This window comes from Oxyura jamaicensis, chromosome 2, assembly GCF_011077185.1.
Source record: "Oxyura jamaicensis isolate SHBP4307 breed ruddy duck chromosome 2, BPBGC_Ojam_1.0, whole genome shotgun sequence".
Taxonomy (NCBI): domain Eukaryota; kingdom Metazoa; phylum Chordata; class Aves; order Anseriformes; family Anatidae; genus Oxyura; species Oxyura jamaicensis.
In genome coordinates, this window is record NC_048894.1 from 118,042,080 (window position 1) to 118,064,580 (window position 22,501).

General features: G+C 36.4%; 1 protein-coding gene across 7 annotated transcripts in view; it reads left to right on the forward strand.

Annotated features, from left to right (window-relative positions):
- The first annotated feature begins 16,633 nt into the window (after window positions 1-16,633).
- Window positions 16,634-22,501, forward strand: part of RP1 (RP1 axonemal microtubule associated) — a 217,760-nt gene continuing 211,892 nt past the window's right edge. For all 7 annotated transcript variants that reach the window (XR_004748453.1, XM_035318571.1, XM_035318573.1 and 4 more), the window contains exon 1: window positions 16,634-16,801. The gene's annotated coding sequence lies outside the window, so the exon portion shown is untranslated. The remainder of the gene's footprint in view (window positions 16,802-22,501) is intronic.

Consider the following 22,501-nt stretch of genomic DNA (forward strand, 5'->3'; position numbering starts at 1 on the left):
CATTCATTTGAAGACTTACACATTCAGGGCCATACCTTGTCCTTAGCACATACCTGAACTCACCGATTTCTGGATAGAAAGCTCAGGTCATTTACTGCCCAGTTGTTTCTACAAGCTTAGAGTGATAATTTGTCTAAAGCAAAGACCAGGCTCTGAATTTAAATTTGACCTTGTACATCAAGTGAGAAATTGTCCAAACAAAATTGGCCTGGATTTTATATGTCACTCATATTACATGACTAATGGTTTTAGTCATGTAATCAGATCAGCATCTGCACGGTGAAGTGTGCATACCAGATGACTGAAATAAGCCTGTAGATGAAAGCCAGAGGTTTATGTGAATGGAGAATAATACTCAATTCATACCTAATTAAGAGAGGTTATGATATTTGGAATCATTTAGGGAGCAAAATTAAATATCACAAGACTAGTTTTCTGTGTGCATTATGGTGATAAGGAGTATGTATGTATGTGTATAAAAATAAAGAAAAGGATATTTCATTTTTTTTTTTTTCCCTTACTGCCTACCTGGAAAATCTGTTGGATGATTGTTTTCATGATTTAGTACCTATTAAAAGAATTACTTGGTACCTCTGTTAGCTTTCAGTCTCTTGTAGAGGGGTCCCTTACTAGTAAAATGCAAGATGTTGAATAGAAGATGACATGTTCTCGTGATTATAGGACCACTGCAGTAACAGTTCTTAATAAAAATAAATAAATAAATAAATTAGTGAACTACAGAGAAAAATACGATGTTTCTAGAACTGTTTTCCACTGCTAAAAGTGCCTGCCCATTGTGGATGTTTTTCTTGACTATGGCGCCCTGTGTATCTGTGACTTTTTCAGTAGTCATGCATAGTGAATAAATTGAGAAACTGACATAACATGCTATTGCATTCAGTTTATTATGTCAGAGCCAGAGACACTGACCTTACCTGGTAAACTGTACTGTGAACCATAATTTTTGCTGCAGGTGAATGTGCAGTCAGCAGTCAGTGGAAATCAAATGGCTGGTATTTTGTGACATGAGAAATGGAACATAGAAAAGTTGGACTTGGACAGTGCAAATACTTCCCAGTTCCTGAAGGTGATGGTATTGTCACGAACACAGCTAATCCTAAAAGCACACACACACCTGATAACCTGCGCACACCTCAGGCGAGGAAAGAGGATCTTACTTAATTGGTGAGAAAGTACAAGAAAACACTATTGGCTTGCCTCAAGGTTTAATGGTTGTTTTCACAACTAAAAGCTCTATATTTGTAGATTTTAACCATTCACATCATCAGGTTATCATGTTATGTTCCTAGTTGCCAACTTTACTTAAATACATTGCAGTAGGGAGCAAATCACTAAATCAAACAGGGTAGTTGATTCATGCTAGAAAAAACAGTAATATAATCAAGTATCTGACAGTCACAAGGAAATATGTAATTGCGTTTAGTTCTTTTCAGCATAGATACATTGGCAGAAAAAGCTATGATACATAAAGTTTTACAGAACACAGATTACTTTAATTGGAAACATGACTTCGTAATACATGAGTCCTTTCATTTAGAAACAAAACAAAACTATTTTCTGATTTATTTCTTGATTATTATTTTTTAAACAGCATTCAGGTATTTTCAGAAAATTGCTTTTTTGAAAAACAAAACAAAGCAAAACCTAATCCACAAATAGCAGTCTTCTTGATACTTTCTACTGGAAAGATTCATTGAAAACTAACATTCTAGTTAAAGCAAAACAGAAAATCAAGTTGCAATTAATTTTAAAATACTGTTAAAATGTGTTTGATTATTTTTTTCTAAAAAATTGTTTGGTCTCTTGAAAGAAAGGCGTTAGATTCATACAACTGGGCTAATAACTGCTAATCAGTTTTGAAAACTTTGGTGGTCTATGTGTAACTGTTCTCACAGACACATCATTAAAACAACTTATCTTTAAAAAGCTCTATAATGCTTATGGTACACCAACTCTGAATCTAACAAAATTAGTTTTGTATTATCTGAAATACAGTAAATGCAGATGCTTGTCTTGTATACTTTCATTTACTTTTTTTTTATATGTACAGCCAAATTTCAGTAATGTTTTTTGTTCAGATAGTGGCCACCTATGATGTCTGTTTGTCTTGATGTGTACACCCCTGTGTAGGCAGCTTCAGGCTGTAAGCCAAACAGAAATTTCATTTAAGTCCCAAGTCTGCTGATCCTATCTCAGCAGGTGTAAATTAAGAAACTTCTGGTGCTGATGATAGGTTCAGGGCTCACAGATTGTTTTAGGGGGACTATTCTAATTAACAAAGGATATGCCAATCCAACATAAGGGTGTAATTGCTGACAAATTATATTTAACATATTTCAAGATAATGTGTAGCATAAAAATAGGACTACACTAATGCATTGAATAGCAAATCTAGAATCACTGTAGAACCTTTTGATTAGTAAAACTTTTACTTTAAAGAAGAGATGAAGATGTATGTGCAAAACATGAATGTAGGGACACTGGGAGGAGAGACAGCAAAAAATCGTGTTAGTTCAGCATTCATGATTCAAGTATCATGGTTCATAAAGTATCAAGTTCATAAAGTTTATCTTCCATCTCTGCCAGACATCCTCTTCTTGTATTCTGAAACATCCCAAGCTAAAAGCAGAAGTTATCTTAGTATGGAAAAGCTATTGATGAAAATAATGCATTTTCAAAATGCTGCAGCATTTTTCACATAAATAAACTATCTAATTTAGAGTTATTATCAGAAGTCTAAAATGAAAAGTTAAATGTAGCCCTTCCAAGGATAAAAGTAATTCTGTGAGAAACTGCTTACAGGTGGGATAAAGTAGAAAAATGCAGTAGTGAAAACGTTGTTGTTGTTGTTTCATTCTTGATATCTTTATATATGCAGATTTTGGCAGATTTGGAGACTGTGATGTATGAGAAAACTGAAGCCAGTCTAACTATGTTAGACTAACTATGTTAGTCTAACTATGTTAAACTAACTATGTTAGACTAACTAGTCTAACTATGTATATGTCTGAGAATACAGAGATATTGCCAGGAATGGAAAGCCAGGAATTTTCTCAAACTTTACATATTATCTCATTTTTCTGTGCTTTGCAGTGTTTATTATTTTAGTAAAATAGTTTATATATTGTAGGTGTTAAGTGGAAGCACTGTAATGCAGATTAACAGTTATTTTTTGTTGCAGAAATTATTTTTATTGACACATATGCTTCCATACCATTTGCAGACATAGACATAAACACAGACAAATATATTTGCTTTCTGTGCTTTGCAAGTCCCTTCCTCAAATAGGCAGATTGGTGTCTGTCTTTAAAAAGATAATGGTAGAAGCCAGTATAACTGTGTTCAAAATGGGAAAATTTTCAATAAATTAACTCCTCTGGGTTGTATCTTTAGCAGTATTTCTTCCTTTAGGTTTGAGTTCAGCACAGTCAAGCAAGTTAAAGGCTGCTGCTAAAGTCTGTAAAACACTACCTTCAAGGATTTTTTCTGTGAACACTTGCAAACTGATGCCTTCAGCCAAATTTGGCACCCAGATAAAGAGGTTCAGTATAATGGAAGGCTGATGTGAAAAAGGAGAACGTGTTGTTGCAGCATATTTAGGTGTTCGATACCATTGTGGTGGTCTGGGAGGAAACCTCATGCACCTTATTGAACTGGTGCCAAGAGCAGTGCAGTAGGCCTTGGACATGGTTCATTTGCAAGTGTTAGAGCTGTTAGAGCTCTAACTTCAGTTCAAGTTGTGAACAAGAGAAGGTTTCCTCTGCATAATTTGGGTCAGAGCTACATCACACATTGTGTTGCAAAGTAGAAATCCCATTCCTAATTAACGTATAAATGAATTAGCTCATCGGATTTAGACACAATACAGGCACAGGAGCTGGATGTGGACTGGTGTAACCCATTTCTGCTACTGTTCTAGAGTGCAGATAGCTCCCGCAGACTTAGGTTGTCTATCTCCACACTATCTTGCCTGCACAAGGACAAACTACATTTTGTTTTCAGAATCACACTGCCTTATCGGGCTACAAGAAGCAGGGTACTAAGTACCGGCTATCTCCTGGATATGCTGTGCAGGGGAGGAGTCCCAGACCTTGTGTTTAGGACTGCCTTGGTGACAGCACTGCTATGTGCTGCACATCCATCGGGCCAGGTAGCAATGCATGGAACTAATAGCTAACATGTTGCTAGTGATTAAAAAAAGTGATGCTTAATAGGAGAATAATCTGATTATTTATTATTCACAACTTCATAGAATGAGGGGAGGATTGGTAAAATTGTGTTAAAGACATGTTAAAAACATGTAAGTACAAGTAGTTACTTGTAGGATTGCAGGGGAAGGAGGGGAAGCCTGACAAGCCTGGATTCTTCATTTCCTCATGTAACTACTTGGGATAAGAGCTGTAGGAAACAGGGCAAATTTGCTGCCTGTCTATGTTCTGCCAGAAAGTTGTTCTGATCAGCTTCTGTTACAGGATTGTTTCTGTAGTGTTAATAAAACAAGGTACAGTGGGAAAATACTCCAATTCCCCACAATTTAGTGTAACCAGAAAGAGTTTAGGTTTCAGGCTTCTGCTCGGCCACCTGTCTTGGTTTCCTAGCCTTTTGGCCTCTGTCTGCCCTGTAGATGACAGATTAGCTGTGAACATCCTCTATAAAAGGAAATTGTGTTCTATAAAATTCACACCAGGGTTTCCAATTTAGTATCAGAGTCAGGACATCCTAAAATAAAATTTGTTTCAAAAATAGGTCAGGGGGGTGTCAGGGTTAAAAGCAAACAATCTACTGATGTCAGTTTATTCTGTGAGAAAACATGCATGGAAAAGGGGTTTAGTGTCTTGTTCAGGTGCAGTATTTTTTTTTTTTTGCTGATGGGGAGTAAAGCAAAGGCAAACAATAATAGCATGTTCCTTGAATCAAGTGTGATAAAGAAGAGTTCCTATATAGCAAAACAGGAAGTTTAAAAAAAGGCCAAACAATTGATCTTTAAGAACAGGAATGATATTTTAATTTTAACCTTTTTGTTTTGATTTTAATTTAGAATTTCCAAAGTGATACAGATCAATGTCAGTAAACAGTGTTTTAGTGCATTCAAACCACACATGGTGATGATACGTTAAGAGATATTAAAATATTTTAGAGCTTTAATTTTCATTCTGCAGATGAAATGCTGAGAGCTTTAGCTACCTGAACTGTGTAAATCAGGATGTTTATTTACTTACACGACTCATTATCTTCCCAGCATGTTTTTTTTTTTTTTTTTTTTTTTTTTTTTTCTATTTATTGTACAGCAAAACCTTAATCTGAGTTTTCCCAAGAATTTTGCTCTAAGGAATTTGTCCCTTTCCTTTGTTTAAACGTTTGCATTGGAAGTATTATTTTCCAGATCCTGTCTATGGTTGAGGATGGTTTAATTTGGAAGCCTAAGCAAAACCAATCAACTCTCTAACATTGTTAGTAATTTTTGTTCAAAAATGGAACTCTACCTTAACAGAGACCTTGTCTGGGGATTTGCATCTTGAATTCATTCATTTTTAAAAATATTATTACTGTTATTGTATTTTAATAAAATAGGCCAACTTTACATAATTTATAATTAGATATAATAAAATCTGATACTGTTAATTTAATCTGAGAAAATTTTAAGGCTGTCCTGTTTAGAAAATTATATATTAAATGTAAGTGAATAATACACGATACAAGGATAAGCTTATTTTATTTTTCTTCTGAGTGCATCAACTTTCTGTTTATGTTACTTCAACATTCAGAATAAACTGATGCTCTTAGATGCTTACTATTAAATATCAGAAAAAAAAAAAAAAAGAGTTTAACTAATTGGTAAGCACTCATTATTAACATTTATCCCATCTATTCTGAAATTTTGGCTTCGACTTCCAGCCATTGGACCTTGTTATATCTTTGCTGATAGACTGAAAAAATGTTGTAGTGCCAGTGTTCTCTCTCTGCGTACTTAAAGAATGTGATCAAATCATTGCTTCAGCTTTTCTTTGTTAAGCTAAAAAGATTGAATCTCTGGAATCCTGCATCATTACGTCTGAATCATTCCTGTACTTGTCTTTGATGTCGTTGTCATTTGTCAGTGTTCTTAACATATTAACTTGAAATCTGATTATGCCTTCTAAGAGAAAATGTAACACCACCAAACAGAATGATAATGGAAATTCTGTGTTTGTATTTTCTGCTGTTGTTTCATACTTCTCCTTTTAAAAATCAGAATCACATAAACCTCTCTGGGCACAGAATTCTCTAAACTGTTCAGCTGATCATCCTTTCCAGTGGTTCTGATTACCAGAGCAGAAGTCATTGCCTTTGTTCCCATGCATGACTTTACATTTGCTTATCTTCAAACACATTGCGACTGCTTGTGTCCATATTACCATGTGATCTAGATAGCTCTGTATCAGTGAACTCTACCCTTTCTGTTATTTGCCTTTTCCCTAGCCTTCACATCTTCTGTAATGACTTTGTTTTCTTCCAGAAGTGTTAAGCTGGAGGAGATAAGAATTGATCCTATGGAATCCTATTAAAAACACATGATTTCTTGTCAGCTTATGTCTAGATGACCATGTTAGTTCCATGCTGAGCAGCATCCTGCTTATAAGCACGTGCCATGGCTTTTGGATTGGAATTGCATAGGCAACCTGGCCTTTGGCTAGTCAGCACAAAGTATGGATGGCATGGACTAGAAAGTATATTCAGCTGTGGAAATGAATGTGCTCCTTTTATATGACATTGACACTGTTTGCTATTATCAGCCAAACTTGCAATGCCATCAAAAAATTATCAAGTTAGTTGCCATGATCTAATGTAAACACACATATGTTAGCATATCATTTCTGTTCTGAACATTTTTATTGACTGAGACGTGCTGTAGACATTGTTATATTTTATCCAGCACTTTTATGAAGTTGGCAGACCCTGTATTATTGAAGTTATTCCATTTATATTTTTTAATAGTGATGAAAACTGGATTTCTTTCAGTGTCCTGATTCTTCCACAGTATTCTCTGACCTTCTGAAAATTGTTAGGTGTTCTGCAGGGTTCCTCTGCCACTTGTTCTTCAAGATCATGGGTCCAAACCATTGATCAAAAAATATCTGACTTCAGTAAGCTCTTTATAAAAGCCTTACTTACTACTGAAATAAAATAGAATTTCATCAATCTTATGGTCTCACTGCATCTGATTATCCATACATAAAACAGTTTAATGAACTATTAATTGAATATTTCAGCTGTGCCCTTATTATAACCAAGGATTTATAGCAATGCCATTACATTTCTATTATTCTTAGTTTACTGAAAAATCATTCTCGGTCTTTTCTTATCAGTGTTCTACAGTTCTTTTGTTCCTGATTTTTATGACTGTCATTAGTTCTGTAAGTATATGTATATATGCAGAGGACTGTTTAGTGTTTCCTTTGGCTACATAAAATATGAGGTCTCCAACAAGCTTCATCTGTACCTTCTGTTTGATCTTTAATTTCTGAACATAAATGTCATAACTATTTATGTTACCGCTAAGGGCAATGTGATGAGTATAATGCCAAAAACTTTTGTTTTTGAGTTCTAGAAACAACAAAGCCCATATATGTCATCCATATTGTCATCCATATCAGCTCTCATTATTGGTAACACCTGCTATTCACACTTAAGATTTCTGAACACTCCCACAAGATTTTGTAACCAATCTTTTCTGAACTCCAGGACCAATTTCACAACCTTCCTCCCTCTTGATGATGTGTAGGATTTAGAAGAGAGATAACACTGAAGGAGACCTGTAGCCTCTTCATTTGCATCCTTGATTTGCTCAAGGCTTAGGCAATAAGCTCAGTCAAGAACGCTGCTGGGAGTCTCAAAGGAAGCTAAGTAATAAGAAAAAGACTTGAGCTTAGAAAGAACTAGGTGAACTGCAGTGAAGATCATGTTCCTGTTTCTTTGAATCAGTAGATAACACCCTATAGCCTCACACAGCTGTACACTGCTGAAAGGCTTTTTCATCTTGTTGAGATGCATATTCAGTCACATGCAGCATCTCCCCTCCATTACAGAAGAATCGTTCATCTGCCTGGGAAGGCAGAGGAACAGCTCTCCCTCTGGGCAGATCTGAGTGAAAAGCCCTCCACACTTAGCCTGGCATCCAATCGGAATCTGCTTGAGGGTATGAGAATTTGGCAATTGCTCAGCTGGTTTAGGATCATAGAATGCATGATATTCTGACGTAGCCATCCACCTGAGCTAAATAAGGAGGAGAAATTGGGAAATATCTCTACTTGCCTTATTAGGTTAGTTATCAATTCAGAACAGCAAAAACAAACAAACAAACAAGCAATGCAAGTCCTTTCTAAGAGGATAAAATAAGAGATGTTGTAGGAAAACTTTATTAACAGAAGAATATTGGGAAAGTAGAAAATGTTGTCCTCTGCAACAAATGCTTGACCTCTTTGTAACTTTTTAATCTGTTGGCTGCATTTCACCTTTACTTATTTAGTTAATGCACTTAGCACTTAGACAACAACAAGGGAACCTTGATTTTTTTTTTTTTTTTTTTTTTTTTTTTTTTGTCATTGTGTAGATCATAGATATTTGTTGCATCTGTTTCCTGTTAAGGAAGCTTAGTGCTGCCTTTTGTCCAGCAGGTGGAAGACTTGCTGCAGTATGTATAGCTCAGCAGTCTGTATATAAATGTTTTAAAAAGAATCCATTTTTTTAGGCCATCATGGCAAACAGATGTTGTTAAATACAGATTTTAATTGATATGTTGTTTACAATGACTCTGTTAGTCAAGGAAATATAATGGTAGAGTAAAAGAGAAAACTATCTCTGCATTAGAAAATTTAAAACCTTAGTAACTGCATCTGAGAGATGCCACTAAGGTAAATCCCAGCACTAGAAATAGCAGCACTAGGCCTGCTGGGTTTTGTTCTATATTCACATTATCATCATAGCTCTAAAAAGTATTTCCCCTTGAGTTCAAGGCACATACAAACCACTGCATTTGGGAGATTTAGAGAGAATTAAAGTTCATTGGGAAAGTAATATTAATATTTGCATTTTTCATCATGGAAAATATCTGTGAAAACATTAGAGAGATCTCAGTCCCAAGCAAGCAGAGAAGGCTGTAGAACTTACTGTGACTTATATGCAACAGAGCTGACAAGATACTGCTTCTGAGCCTGTGACCTGCATTACACAGCCTGTTGTGATATGTAGATATGTAGATCATGTAGAATGCATCTAGAGATACATGATACAGGTAGAAAGAGAAGTTGCTAGTTCTCTTTTATAAATAATTGATCTGTGTGAAGAAATTTGTTTGCATGAAGGAGCTAAGAATTACTTTAAATCATGTGTAATATATATTGCACACATAAAAGTGAACAAATATGTAGAGAGGTGAAATAAGACCTGAAGTGATTCTTTGTCTATGCACCTGTTAAACATTTTGGTGTGATTGGTATAAGTTACAGTAAAAGATTGCAAAGGGTTAAAACTGTGTGCTAGGCAGATAGCTGTTTTGCCAAATTAAGCCTTAGCAGTTACACAAATAGGCTAGTCTTCACCATTTCTAACCAGTGAAAAAATGAAATTCAGTAAGTTTCTCTACTGAATGAAATAAATACATTTCAGTGTTATTGTCGTGTGTCTGAAGAGCCTGAATGAAGAGCCTGAAGTCATTGAATGTAATCCTGGGACAATTACACAGTCTTCTTTTCAGTCCTCACACTGCCACTGTAAGACTCTTTTTTTTTTTTTTTTTTTCTTCTCTGTCTGCTATTGACAAACACAGCTGTTTTTTAAATCCCACAATCCTAAATACCTGCTCAGTTCATGTTTCTGCCTGTTGAAAAGCAAATATATATTGCTGACTTTCATGTGCCATTGGAGTGGTTGAGCACTGGGCTTGGACATCTCATGGAAGTCCTAGGTGTTGGGTGGAGTACTGCAATGAGAATAAAGAAATAATTAAGTTAATGGACTTACTAATGTATGTATATTTTGGAGTACTAAAATATAAGAACACAATAAAACTTGTGAACTTCATCTAGTTTCACATCTCAGTGCCTTTCTTTACTTCATTGACTTGGTGACTTGGCCTAGAGATAATACTGCCAGCAAGATTTTCATATGTTAATTAGGTTATGATTATTTGGGAGATGAGAATAGTAGTGCTGATTTCAAGTGGACAAACAATTACTACAGAATGGGATTTGGGGTAACAATGACATGGCAAGTGTCTTGGAAGACTGTTTTTTAGCAAGCAGGAGATAAAGATGATATATTTCCATTAGACTGATGAGCTTGGCTAAAATTGTAGGACTAAGTCTGGCAAAAGTTAGGGTGTGAAATTCTGTGGTAACTCAAGAAAATATACTTGTTTGCCAAGCCTGAATGTTTTTATCAGATGAATGTCTGCAGACATTTCTCTTGAGGAAATTCAGAAGGAAGATTAATGAGTTTCCCAACTGAATGTCCTGGCTACAAGCTAGATGTTTTTTCAACTTATGCATATTATCCAGAAGTCCAATCTAAATTTTCAGTGGCTGTGTGCCTAAAACTGTTGTGTCTGTTCTGTTCTGTGAATGCTATTCTTTGCTCAAAAAGACCCCAAACCAAAATCAAAACAAACAAACAAACAAACAAAACAACAACAACAAGAACAATAACAACAACAACAACAAAAACAACAACAAAAAGATTTTGGTCGTTTATTTTTTGCTGTCCAAGGGTAGCGAAAATGGTGAAAATTTATGTGCAATCAAGTAGAATATCTTAAGAAATGCTCCTAGCAATTGTTACAGTAACATTGTTAGTAAACATTGGGCCAGTGGTAAGTAGATAATGTTATTCATTTAGATGAATTATTGTTCATTTTAAAATATAGTCCCAGTTTCACTTTAAAAGCTTCCACTTAGTTGCTGTTTGCAATGAAATGATAACATCCTATGGCTGAGCAAGCTGCTGGGCTTGGACAGGCCTGCTGCTCACAGGATCTCACAGCTCTGAGGCTGTGTGCACAAGAAGGCTCAATGGCTCTGGTAGGACTGAGTATTGCTGCTGCTAGATTTATTGCAACAGGGGAGAATTTAAAAGGTCTGCCAGGTTTGGCATTAGTAGAAGAAACTTCCACTTTCTACTTGCTGTATCTGATGTCAGCTACTCAGGTGGGATTCAGATGATTTATAGCATGTTTGTAAACAGAGAGAAGTGAGCAACCATTACAGATAACTGTACTAAAGTGATATATACACTTTTAATAACAAAATAATGGAGAAGCTGTTACTGATTTAATCTAACTTCATCACAGATGAACTGTTCCATGAGGTGGAAGATGCTGTGCAGGCCAAGAACAAAGCTGGGCAGTACGTGCCTGTGGAAATTTTGTGAACTAATCTGCAGCTGTGGCAGATGTTTTTTTCAGAGAAAATGTTTCTATTCTGTGGCAGTGAACAAGGACCCCAGTTCTGTTTTTTCTTAGATGAACACACTGGATCACTGGATCTCAGGCCAGACTTAGGAGAATCACTCAGAGGGATTTTAAAGTCAGATTTATTTATTTATTTATTTATTTATTTTTCTTGTCTTGGGGTAAAGCTCTAAGGATGTGTGATTAATATCTGTGATATAGACTTCATCTAAAGAGAAAAAAGGAAACATTCAGTTTGACATTTTTGTCCAACTGCATGTTTTCTCTAAAGCAAAGAGTGATTTGTGAAGGGGAAGCACTTACATTGACAGAAGGGATGTCCCCCCTTAAAACAGTGCTAATACAGTAGTGTGTTCCTCTGACAGAAGACAGATGCTTTTTCTATTCCTGCTCTGTGCTTCAGCCATCACCTGGATTGAGGAGAGGCATCAACAGAGCCATAAAGAATTTTGTATGGTTTTAAGCACTGAGTTCCACCGTGGGGCTAAGTCAAATAGCCTTATGGAGCTTAGTGTTTTCTGGTGTTAGACCTATTTAAAAAATTGAGGTGGGAGGATAAAAACACAATGAGATAGGGTAGGGAGTAGCAGAGTGTTTGAAGCAGGTTTGTCTGAATACTATGTTGTGCCTTCCTTCAATTACACCATTGTACTCTGCTCCTTGCATTTTATTTATCAGCAAAAAGAGAGAAGAGGAACAATTTGTTTTTGTAGAACAGAAAACATGGGGTTAATTATTTCAGTGTGTTGCTGCTGTTAGTTTTGTCACTGGACACATACATACTTGCAACTACAAGTTTCATATGGCATGTTACTGATCTCACTACTTAGAAAGGGTACGATTTTTATTACTTAGAGGATAGGAACAGCATACTATAGGGGTGATGCTAATATTAATTTTGAAATCTTTGTAAATCCACAGTTAACATTGTAGTGACAAAAGAGAGACATTCTAAAGCCATAGATAACATGTCTGGTTTTATGGGACTTGAAATCATAAATTTAAATATTTTTAGTTTAGGTGTAATCCTCTTTTAGAAGCAGATTTCTCTCACAGCTCTGGAAGTCTGGGCCGTATGGGCCCATCTTAATTTTTCTCTTCTTTATACTTCATTGTGATATAGCAGAACCTTCAGAGCATAATTAACACATCTATTTTTGGTGGCGTACTTTTACAGGATTGTAGAAACAGTCTGTCTTATATAGCTGCCTACACTGCAGAGTGAGCCAGAAAACTTTTTAAGTAAACAAAAAACAACTGTACAATTTAAGAGAATATCTGTGAAGATGAAATACCGTTGTAATCAAATAACCTTCCTTCCCTTGTTGTTCTGCCTTCATCTTATTCATTTTTGAAACGTCCTCTATGACTGAGATTTGAGATATGTCATCTGACACGCAACCATGTAGCTGTGCTTATGTACCTCAGTGTTGACTTTTATTGGAACTGCAGACCTAGGAGAACCTGTGGGAGGGTGTTGAGGGACAGTGAGCCCTGTTACTGCCCTGAAGGCCATGACGTTGAATGGCCTTGCAATACTTTATTCATATTTTTTATGGTTTCATTCTGTAGAAGTTCTCAGGGTGGACCTTGTTAAAAACACATGGGAAATATTAGATTTAGATAGAATCTTCAAAACTATCTGGAAATTTTGGAATATGGAAGAACACAGAGAAAGTCACTGCATTTTGGTAATATACTGAAAAAGCACAGGTTTCTTCTGGAAGAAAACAGATGCTTTATGAGACTTGCACCCTAATTGCAAGAGATAATTTGAAAGGTGTTAAAAGTGTCACTGACTTTCTTATCTTGTGTCATTTTATAATTCATGTCAGCAAGCAGGTGCTGCTGCATATGGTATGTACCAGAATGCAGTGTATCAACAGGATGACTTGCTGTATCAGTTGCTAAATGGGAAGTGCCTGGGGGCTGAAGCCTAGTAGGGTTGTTGAGAAACTCCATTTAGGTATATCCTTCAGTTTTTAACTGTGAAACTGGTGTAACTGTGCTTGAAAATCTTGTCTTTGCTTGAAATTAATGATTACAAAAACTATGAAAGTGTTTCTAATATATTATTCTAACTTAAGACATTAGACATTAATGCTTTAATAATACATTTTGTAAGACATAAACTCAGAAGATTGTAAAAATATCTGAAGGAATATTTTCTTGTTAAAGAACCTTGGTTAATTGAAATAAAAATATTCACTAAAATAGTGGAATTTCAATAGCAGTCTGGCAAAAATTGCTTTCATCAATATACACATTCACACTGGGCATAATTACTTTTTAAAGATTTTGAGCCCAATTTGTTGTGCCCCCATAGTACTCCGAGTTTGCACACACTCTACCCTCTCCTCTGGACATTCATTAAGTACAAGCTATTTGGATAAATCTACTGATGGCCAAATTACTATGCCAAGAGACAATCCTGTTTAGACAAATAAGTATACAGAAGAAATGTCCTCAGTGGGAGAGGACTTGGCTCAGCAAAGGTTATACACCTCCCCTCACACCCACTAGCTGAGCACCCTGAAGGGCCAGATCTATCACAGGCCTTTAAGACCATTAAGGGACTTCTGCATTGCTTTGTCTGGTGTAAAAGGTAGAAGTTGTGATGTTAACCTTGCCTTGATGATGTGGGAGATGAAAAGCTGTCTTTCACCTCCGGGTGGCACTGCTGAAAAACGGTTCTGTGTGCTTAAAGGCTCTTTGCTGAAGCTGTCCACCATGCATTTCACAATTACAGCAGTGTGCCTCATCACGCACAACAGTTAATCTGGTAAGTAAGGGAAGAGAAGCCATCTTGTGAAGGGCTCTGCTGTGGTTCTGAAGCACAGGAACACAGCTCCAGGGTTTTGTCACTTTGTGTCTGTTTTCCACATCCTAGAATCTCAGCTTACTGTTTTTCAGAATACCTGTTATTGGTACTCTGTTTTTCTGAACACTTGTTAAAGATTTTCATATAGTTTTAACATGCAATGTTTATACAAGGTTATGCCTACCCAATGACAAACTGTAGAGGGAAAGTCAGAATAGGAAATTCCATTGGATCATTTACCTATCCTAGATATATACTGGATCAAACATTATTCCCTTCCACTTGCAGGAAGTTTATAGTGTTGCTATCTCCAAGATTCTTTAATGCCGCAGATTAGTGACAGGACCCCAGGGAACAGCATGGAGGTGGGACAGGGGAGGTTCAGGCTGGGTGCTAGGAAAAGGTTCTTCACTGAGAAGGTGGTCAGGCTTTGGGACAGGCTCCCCAGGGCAGTGGTGATGACACCAAGCCTGCCAGAGTTCAAAAAGTGCTTGGACAATGCTCTCAGAAGGGAGTCAGGAGCTGGACTCAGTAATCCTTGTGTGTCCCTTCCAACTTGGGATATTCTGTGATTCTATGATTCTATGAAATTATCATCCTAAAATCATGATATTTAAAAAAAAGGTTTTATGGGTTTCATTTTATTTATTGCGAGTTTTCAAGGCATTTGCAAGTTAGTCTCATCAGAACTGTCTGAGTGACCATGATAACTGGAGATATACTTAATGGAAGATAGGGCTCACAGAATACCAGATTTTATGGAAGATACCACAGGCTAGGAAACTCCTGAGAAAATTGAGACAACTGGTGGTGTTGCCTAGACACAGGTTATATACACACCATCTCCCATTACCTCTTGCCTTCTGTAAGCCCAGCTCTGTTTAAACAGAAGAAAAGCTGGGACATGTGCAGAATTATGGTGTTACCTAGATTCTGCAGTCATTTACTTAGGTTGTCTAGAGGCTACTTTATTCTTCTATTTGAAATAGTGGGGTACAGACCCCTGGATCCAAGACAGAGGTAGGATGTTGGAGTAGATGTGGAGAGGATCAGATATACACTGCTGGAAGGAAGAATCCCTGCTCTATTTGAAAATAAAATCCTATCAGCAGAGCCTGCTAGCTATCATCCTACTTATCATCCTACTATTTATTTTATATATAGCCATCATCCTACTTATTTACTTTAGTGGTAGAACACTTAATTTTGGAACTTCTTTTAAAATTTTTCATTTAGCTTTAATTTCATTTAGCATTAATTTATTTTCTGCTTCTCTGAATTTTGTCTTCCGGTGCTGGGAAGAAGACCTGCAAAGAATATCAAAGAGAAGAAAAATACCTTGTGATTTGGCCAGGATTTGGTACTTTGCTTTTCAAAACCAGTTTCTATTTCAGAGTAGTAGTTTGTTAATCTACATACTGAAATATGAATATATTATTTTATATAGTATTTTAGGCATTGTATTATGCCCTGATTCACCAGAGCATCATTCCATTTTCATGTAACTGCTGTAATTTAAATGTAACAATATTCTAAACTGCAGTGCTTCTCAGTAAGGTTCCCAGTAATACATTATTGCATCTGTCATGTACTTCAAAATGAGTAATATACCACAGATTTTTTTTATGATGTAATTTGATAATTTGGATAGATTCTTTTGCCTGGATGCTTGATTTGGAACTGCTCCTAAACTCTCCTAAATCTGGTCTTGGATCTCTACAGCTTCTGAACCTCAGGCAAGCCCCATTTTCTTGAAACAGCAAAACCCTTTACCTGATATCCAATTTAAGCAAAAAAATTGGTGTCACTGCAGTCAGGGAATACAATGTTTCTCTCAGTCGCTGTATCCTCAAATACTTTTCCTCTCTGGTGCATTAATCTCTGCCATTTTTTGTCACATTTAATACCGCTAACACAGCAATTTCTTGTGAAAGCACTATAAAGGTTCATTAACTAATGTTTGCAAAATGTTTTGCATGCTGTCTTTGCTAGTGTAATTGATCTATCTTGGTAATAAGTAATTTTAGATGCTGAGAGGTGCCAAACTTACCATACATGTAAGTTATTACATGAGCATTGAAGATGTAGAATAAGATTTTATGTACAATATTTTAAAAAGCTTACGTCAAGTGTTTCTCTACAGTATTGAACTTTGGTACAAAAGAAAATGTTCGTATCAGGGGAACTTTACAGTACAGAAGATAGATGCTACAGAATATCAGTGCCTATCAGTGTCTTACATCTTACATACCACTCAAAGATTAGTGACTGAAACTATGTTAAGGGAGTGGTCAGCCTGTTGCTTAAGTGTTCTATACAGTGTTTGCTGTTGCTATAGGTACTATAGAAAATGGTACTAAACTAACATCAACATTTGATTTCAGCCAGGGCAGTAGCGTCTGGAGCACACCAGGGCTGAAATACATGGGAGCTGAAAAAAGCAGTGTCCATCACGTCAGTATTCTTTCACGTATTACTCGTATTATTATTATAGCACTTCAAAGACCTTGGGTCAGGTAATACCTCTTTCACTTTTTTTCCTGATGATTTTTTTTCTATAGACTAATAATATATCAGGATGAAATTATCTTCTGATTATACTACAACATATTGCATTTTTTTTTTCTTTTGAGGGGTTTGAGCCTAAAATGTTTTTTTATAGTATATAACATTTAACAAACATTACATTTGTTTATGTCTTCAGTTACTTATTCACTTGAAACCTTCTCTGTCAGCCTGAGGGAAGATGTGTACCGATATTTCATAAAGTTTGCTAGGAGTTAGTTAATCACATTTCCTCCTATGTGTGGAGTTAATTCTATGTCCCTTGAAATTTTCTTTGATTTCAGTGAGAGCTCCTTTAAGTAAAATACTGTTTTTATTTAGAAGCTTAACATTAAGGCTCTACATCTGAAAAAAAAAAAGGTATTTGTGATTATGAATACACCTTCAAAACTGATCATAGTAAGAGATGTCTCTTTTAAAAGTTACAGGGCAAATTGGGAGTAGCACATTCTGCTAGAGTGTAAAATAGAGGAAAATATGTAAATAAGAAAGAACAGCTTAATATCTTCCTTTGTAATTGTCAATTGCAGTCATACCTACTCTTTACTTGTGTTTTTTAAATCCAGATAAAATACTTGGCCATTATGAAAACTATTTTTACCAATTAAATTTCTTGTACAGCTCAGGTGAAATTAAAATGATTTAATTTACAGAGATTTTATTTTTAAACTTTTGAAAAATTCTATAAACCATATTAGGATACAGACAAACCAAAACCACTTACTGGTTTATGTGACCTATCTTGTAAAATTTGTCTTATGTTTTACTTAGTTAATGAAAATATACTTTCATATACTCACAATGCTGGCAGTGAGCCCAAGCACAGTAATTGTTTTTGAAAATTGAAATTTGAAATTTGAAATTATTTGTGCCAAGTAGGACAAAATCCATCAGGAAAAGCTGAGAATTGCTCCAGAATAAACAGTAGTGAAATTATTTTACTGAGATGTAGGATGGTATGCAGCTGCCTTTTTGCAGAAGTAAACTCAATACTACATTATTTTGAATTTTGCTCAAACTGCTTTGTAGACATAGATTTATCTGACTTGGGTCTGAAAGCTGAGAGCGTAAAAACAGCAAGTTTGCATTTACCTTTAAGAAAAAAATGAGAAAACTACAAACAATTCTGGACATGCTGAATTCTCATTCCTTGATACCTAATTTGGAACTGCAGAGTCAATGGCTAGGTGGATTTAACTCCTACCAATATGCTTAAGAGGAATACACATTCTACTTTCATTGATTGTGCCCAGGGATGATGGCTAGTACTAAGTACTAAGGGGAATGACATAGCTACATCCATTTTATAGTGCTGAAATTAACTTAATTATCCTAATGGCAGCAAAACACACATTCCCAACTTCTGTTACCTCATTTCCTATGATGTAAACAATTATATTTGCACATGAAAAAGTGAGTTATTTGTCTCATTATAATGCTTTTTTTGAATGTTTAAATGAGCTTATCCTTGTTGAAGTGAATGTTCTATGCATTTACTCTTTGGGCCATGGCAATACATGCTTTCTGTTTGTTTGTGTGTACTCTACTGCCTTGGTATCACTTTTATCAGCAGAACATACAAAATAAATAGTATCCTAAGAAACTGCAAACTAAACATAAGAACACAATTGGTGTATAGTTTGTGATTTCATTTCGCATTCTGAAATATGATAAAGATCACCTGGGAATGACTTGAGCAGTCATAGTTGTACAATATTCAGTGACAAAAAAAAATTGCCATCCAGGAGATTTTACCTGAATGATGAAATAGGACAGAAAAAATAATTGTTTTGTAAGGAACTAAGTGTGCTGTGCCAATAGACACATGACAAAATATAAACAGTGTAAGAACTGTTAGATTGGGCTCTGTTTTCTTGTTTTTATCATGGAAAAGTTCAAAAGACTAAATAGTTTTAGAATTTCATTCTCTTTCTTTCTAACTTGCCCATTTTATATGGACAGTTTAAAGAAAGAACTCAAAGAAAAATACGCAAAACTTGAGGTGACATGGAAGACCTACCTTCCAATGGCTTTAAAGAATTTGGTAAAATATTATATTTCCCAATAAAAATTATATTTCCCAATAAACTGAAGGTGTGCACTTCAGCTTTACTGTAGAAACTTAATTTTAAGTATATTTTTTAAACAATTTTATAGTCATAATTCCCTTCTTTATGTCTGTCATGTTCTACTGAGTTGCTCTGGCCATACTTCTTCAGATTTTATGAAAGTGATTAAATGGTATATTTCAGGAACTCTTTTATGGTATATTAAACATCTCAATTTTTTCACTGTATGGAGAGCAGTACCTGGTCTGTACAACATTTCAATCTATCTTCAGATGCGTTGATCTGGTTTAGTAGAGGGAAAGAGAGGAACACAAGAAATGTAGAAAAGTCCACATAATCAATAATGAAGCTAAAAATTATCTGCTATTTCTCATAACTAGGCCAATATAGTTTTGGGGCAATAGATTTAAAAGGGGAAAGGAAAAAGTTTTTTTTTACACAAAATCTGAAATTGTGGAAATCCAGTTGGAGGCCGGTCACTAGTGGAGTCCCCCAGGGCTCGGTACTGGGACCAGTCCTCTTTAACATCTTCATCGATGATCTGGACGAGGGGATCGAGTGCACCCTCAGTAAGTTTGCAGACGACACCAAGTTAGGTGCGTGTGTTGATCTGCTCGAGGGTAGGAAGGCTCTGCAGGAGGATCTGGATAGGCTGGACCGATGGGCCGAGGCCAACGGTATGAAGTTCAACAAGGCCAAGTGCCGGGTCCTGCACCTGGGACACAACAACCCCAAACAGAGCTACAGGCTGGGAGATGTGTAGTTGGAAAGCTGCCTGGCAGAGAAGGACCTGGGAGTAGTGGTTGACAGTCGGCTGAATATGAGCCAGCAGTGTGCTCAGGCAGCCAAGAAGGCCAACAGCATCCTGGCTTGTATAAGAAACAGCGTGGCCAGCAGGTCCAGGGAGGTGATTGTCCCCCTGTACTCAGCTCTGGTGAGGCCGCACCTCGAGTACTGTGTTCAGTTTTGGGCCCCTCACTACAAGAAGGACACGGAGGTGCTTGAGTGAGTCCAGAGAAGGGCTACAAAGCTGGTGAAGGGCCTGGAGAACAAGTCTTACGAGGAGCGGCTGAGGGAGCTGGGACTGTTTAGCCTGGAGAAGAGGAGGCTCAGGGGTGACCTTATTGTACTCTACAGGTACCTGAAAGGAGGCTGTAGCGAGGTGGGGTTTGGTCTATTCTCCCACGTGCCTGGTGACAGGACGAGGGGGAATGGGCTAAAGTTGTGCCAGGGGAGGTTTAGGTTGGATATTAGGAAGAACTTCTTTACTGAACGGGTTGTTAGTGACTGGAATGGGCTGCCCAGGGAAGTGGTTGAGTCACCATCCCTGGAGGTCTTTAAAAGACGTTTAGATGTAGAGCTTAGGGATATGGTTTAGTGGGGACTGTTAGTGTTAGGTCGGAGGTTGGACTCGGTGATCTTGGGGGTCTCTTCCAACCTAGACTATTCTGTGATTCTGTGAAATCTTTGCCGTAAGATGTCATGGATGTTTAAAAGTATATACAGACTAAGAAAGGAATAGAAAAAGCTAATGAAGAATATATTCATCAACAGCAGTTGAATTTTATGCTCTGAAAGCCACCTCAGACTCAGGATACCACCCACCTGTGGAACTGGGCAAATGTGGGCTAGAGAAAGGATCTGGAGAAACTGTGTTTGTGTTCTTCCTCCCTAAGACTGCTGCTGACCATGGATAGTGATTCTGGCTAAACTAAATTTTGGTCTGGTTTAGCCTGAGAGTTCTGAAGTTCATATATTTTTCTTCACAATGATGAAAACCCTGCTTTTATCAACCTGGTATGGGAGGAGAGTAATACATAAAATAGGCATTGTAGGTGTGAAGATACAATTCCTTCGTGGTATTTTATCACACTGACTTAAAGTAGTCTCTCCTTCCTCCACCCTCCATTTCTGCTGCTGACAGATGATCCAACAGGAATGTTTTATTCTGTCCACATACCCAAAGTCTCTGCTGCTGAAGGTTTTGTGAAGACTATATGTCAAGGTAGAGCTGTCTACCACAAGTTGTCAGGGTGACCTCTTTGAAACACAACACAGCAGCAGCAGCCTTTCAGAGTAACATTTGATGAAAGCAACATCTTCTGCATAATTTCTGTTCTATGCCGACATCCTCTGCCCCTTCACCAAAGCATACTCTTCATGCTCTTCATGACTTCATCGCTCATTGTGATACATTTCTTTAGCAGATTGTAGGTCTTGTCTTTTTAAATGCCAAAGATGTCACGAATATCTGCTCTGCTTCAATAATAATCTCATGAGCATAAAAATTAATAGGAAGCAATCTAACTGGGGAGAAAAGGAAAAACACGACAACATTAAAAAATATTTTCCTCCTAAAATTTTTCTACCTACCACCTGCAGATGAAAACAGCAAGTCTGTGATTCACATTTTTTTTTCTAGTGATTTACATTTGCCAAGCAGTAAAAATGTTGCACTTTTCCTAGCTGTTTGAATATGCAGGCCCACTCATCTTAAAAATAGTTCAGCTTTGAGTTTGTCTTTTTGTTCCTTTGACAGGAAGGATGCTTTGGCTTCATTCTAAATGAGTATCTACTGTGTGACTTTTGTTAGTCTCTTCAGTCAGTGAATGTCCTATTGTTAGTGATCTAGGTCTGCAGATTCATAGAGCACATTTTGCCAAATTCAGAACAAAACTTGTATTTTATTCTAGTAGAAAAGCCTTGGTAATATGTTCAACATTATATTTGCACTAAATTCTAAAATACATTTTGAACTCAGGTCTCTGCAGGAGGGTGCTTAGAGATTTAGTCAAACAATATACTTAACAGCTCAAATCAGGTACCTAAGCTTCTTTTAAAGTCAAAAATATCAAAATTTGGATAAAAAAAAAAGTTCAAGCAAAAATAGAGATAAAAATATAATCTGATAAAGTTTTAGAAATTGAATGTATTTTCTTATTCTGATCAACTTAAGTTGCAATTACTCCCCAAATAATTGTTTTGTCAGTCTCTCAGAATCCCCTATGCAGGGGATACCCTAGTGCATTGTAAATGTTTAGACAAAAGCATTTTATAACTTTTGTATTGATTAAGATATTGAACTTCTAGAATACCACCGGATGTACTGCTTTAGTAACGGGAGAATAGACTGGTGTTTTTTTCATCACTTAAAAAAAAATTCAGTTGATTGGTTTAAGAAACATCCACAATTGGTTCGTTTTATACAGTTAGTCAGATCAGAAATCTAGATATTTTTCCTTAGCTTTGTGTTTCTGAATGATATTACCTCTGGTTGTTTACTATTTGTGTAGTTTTGCCTTAATTTTGCTTCTGAATTTTGAAGATGTTTAATTACTTGTATTTCGTCTTTTTTTTTTTTTTTTTTTTTTTTTTTTGGTGTGTGTGTGTGTGTGTGTGTGTGTGTGTGAAAATCTTTAAGAAAGAAATGATATAGAACTTCTACAATTAGAAATCGGGAACATACTGCTATGGAAAAAGAGAGAGAAAGGCATGCTTTACAGAAAGTCTAAACAGAGTAACAGCTAGAAAAGTTAGGGCCAGGACAAAGAAGGTTGTAAGGCCACAGCTAAGAGTGACTAG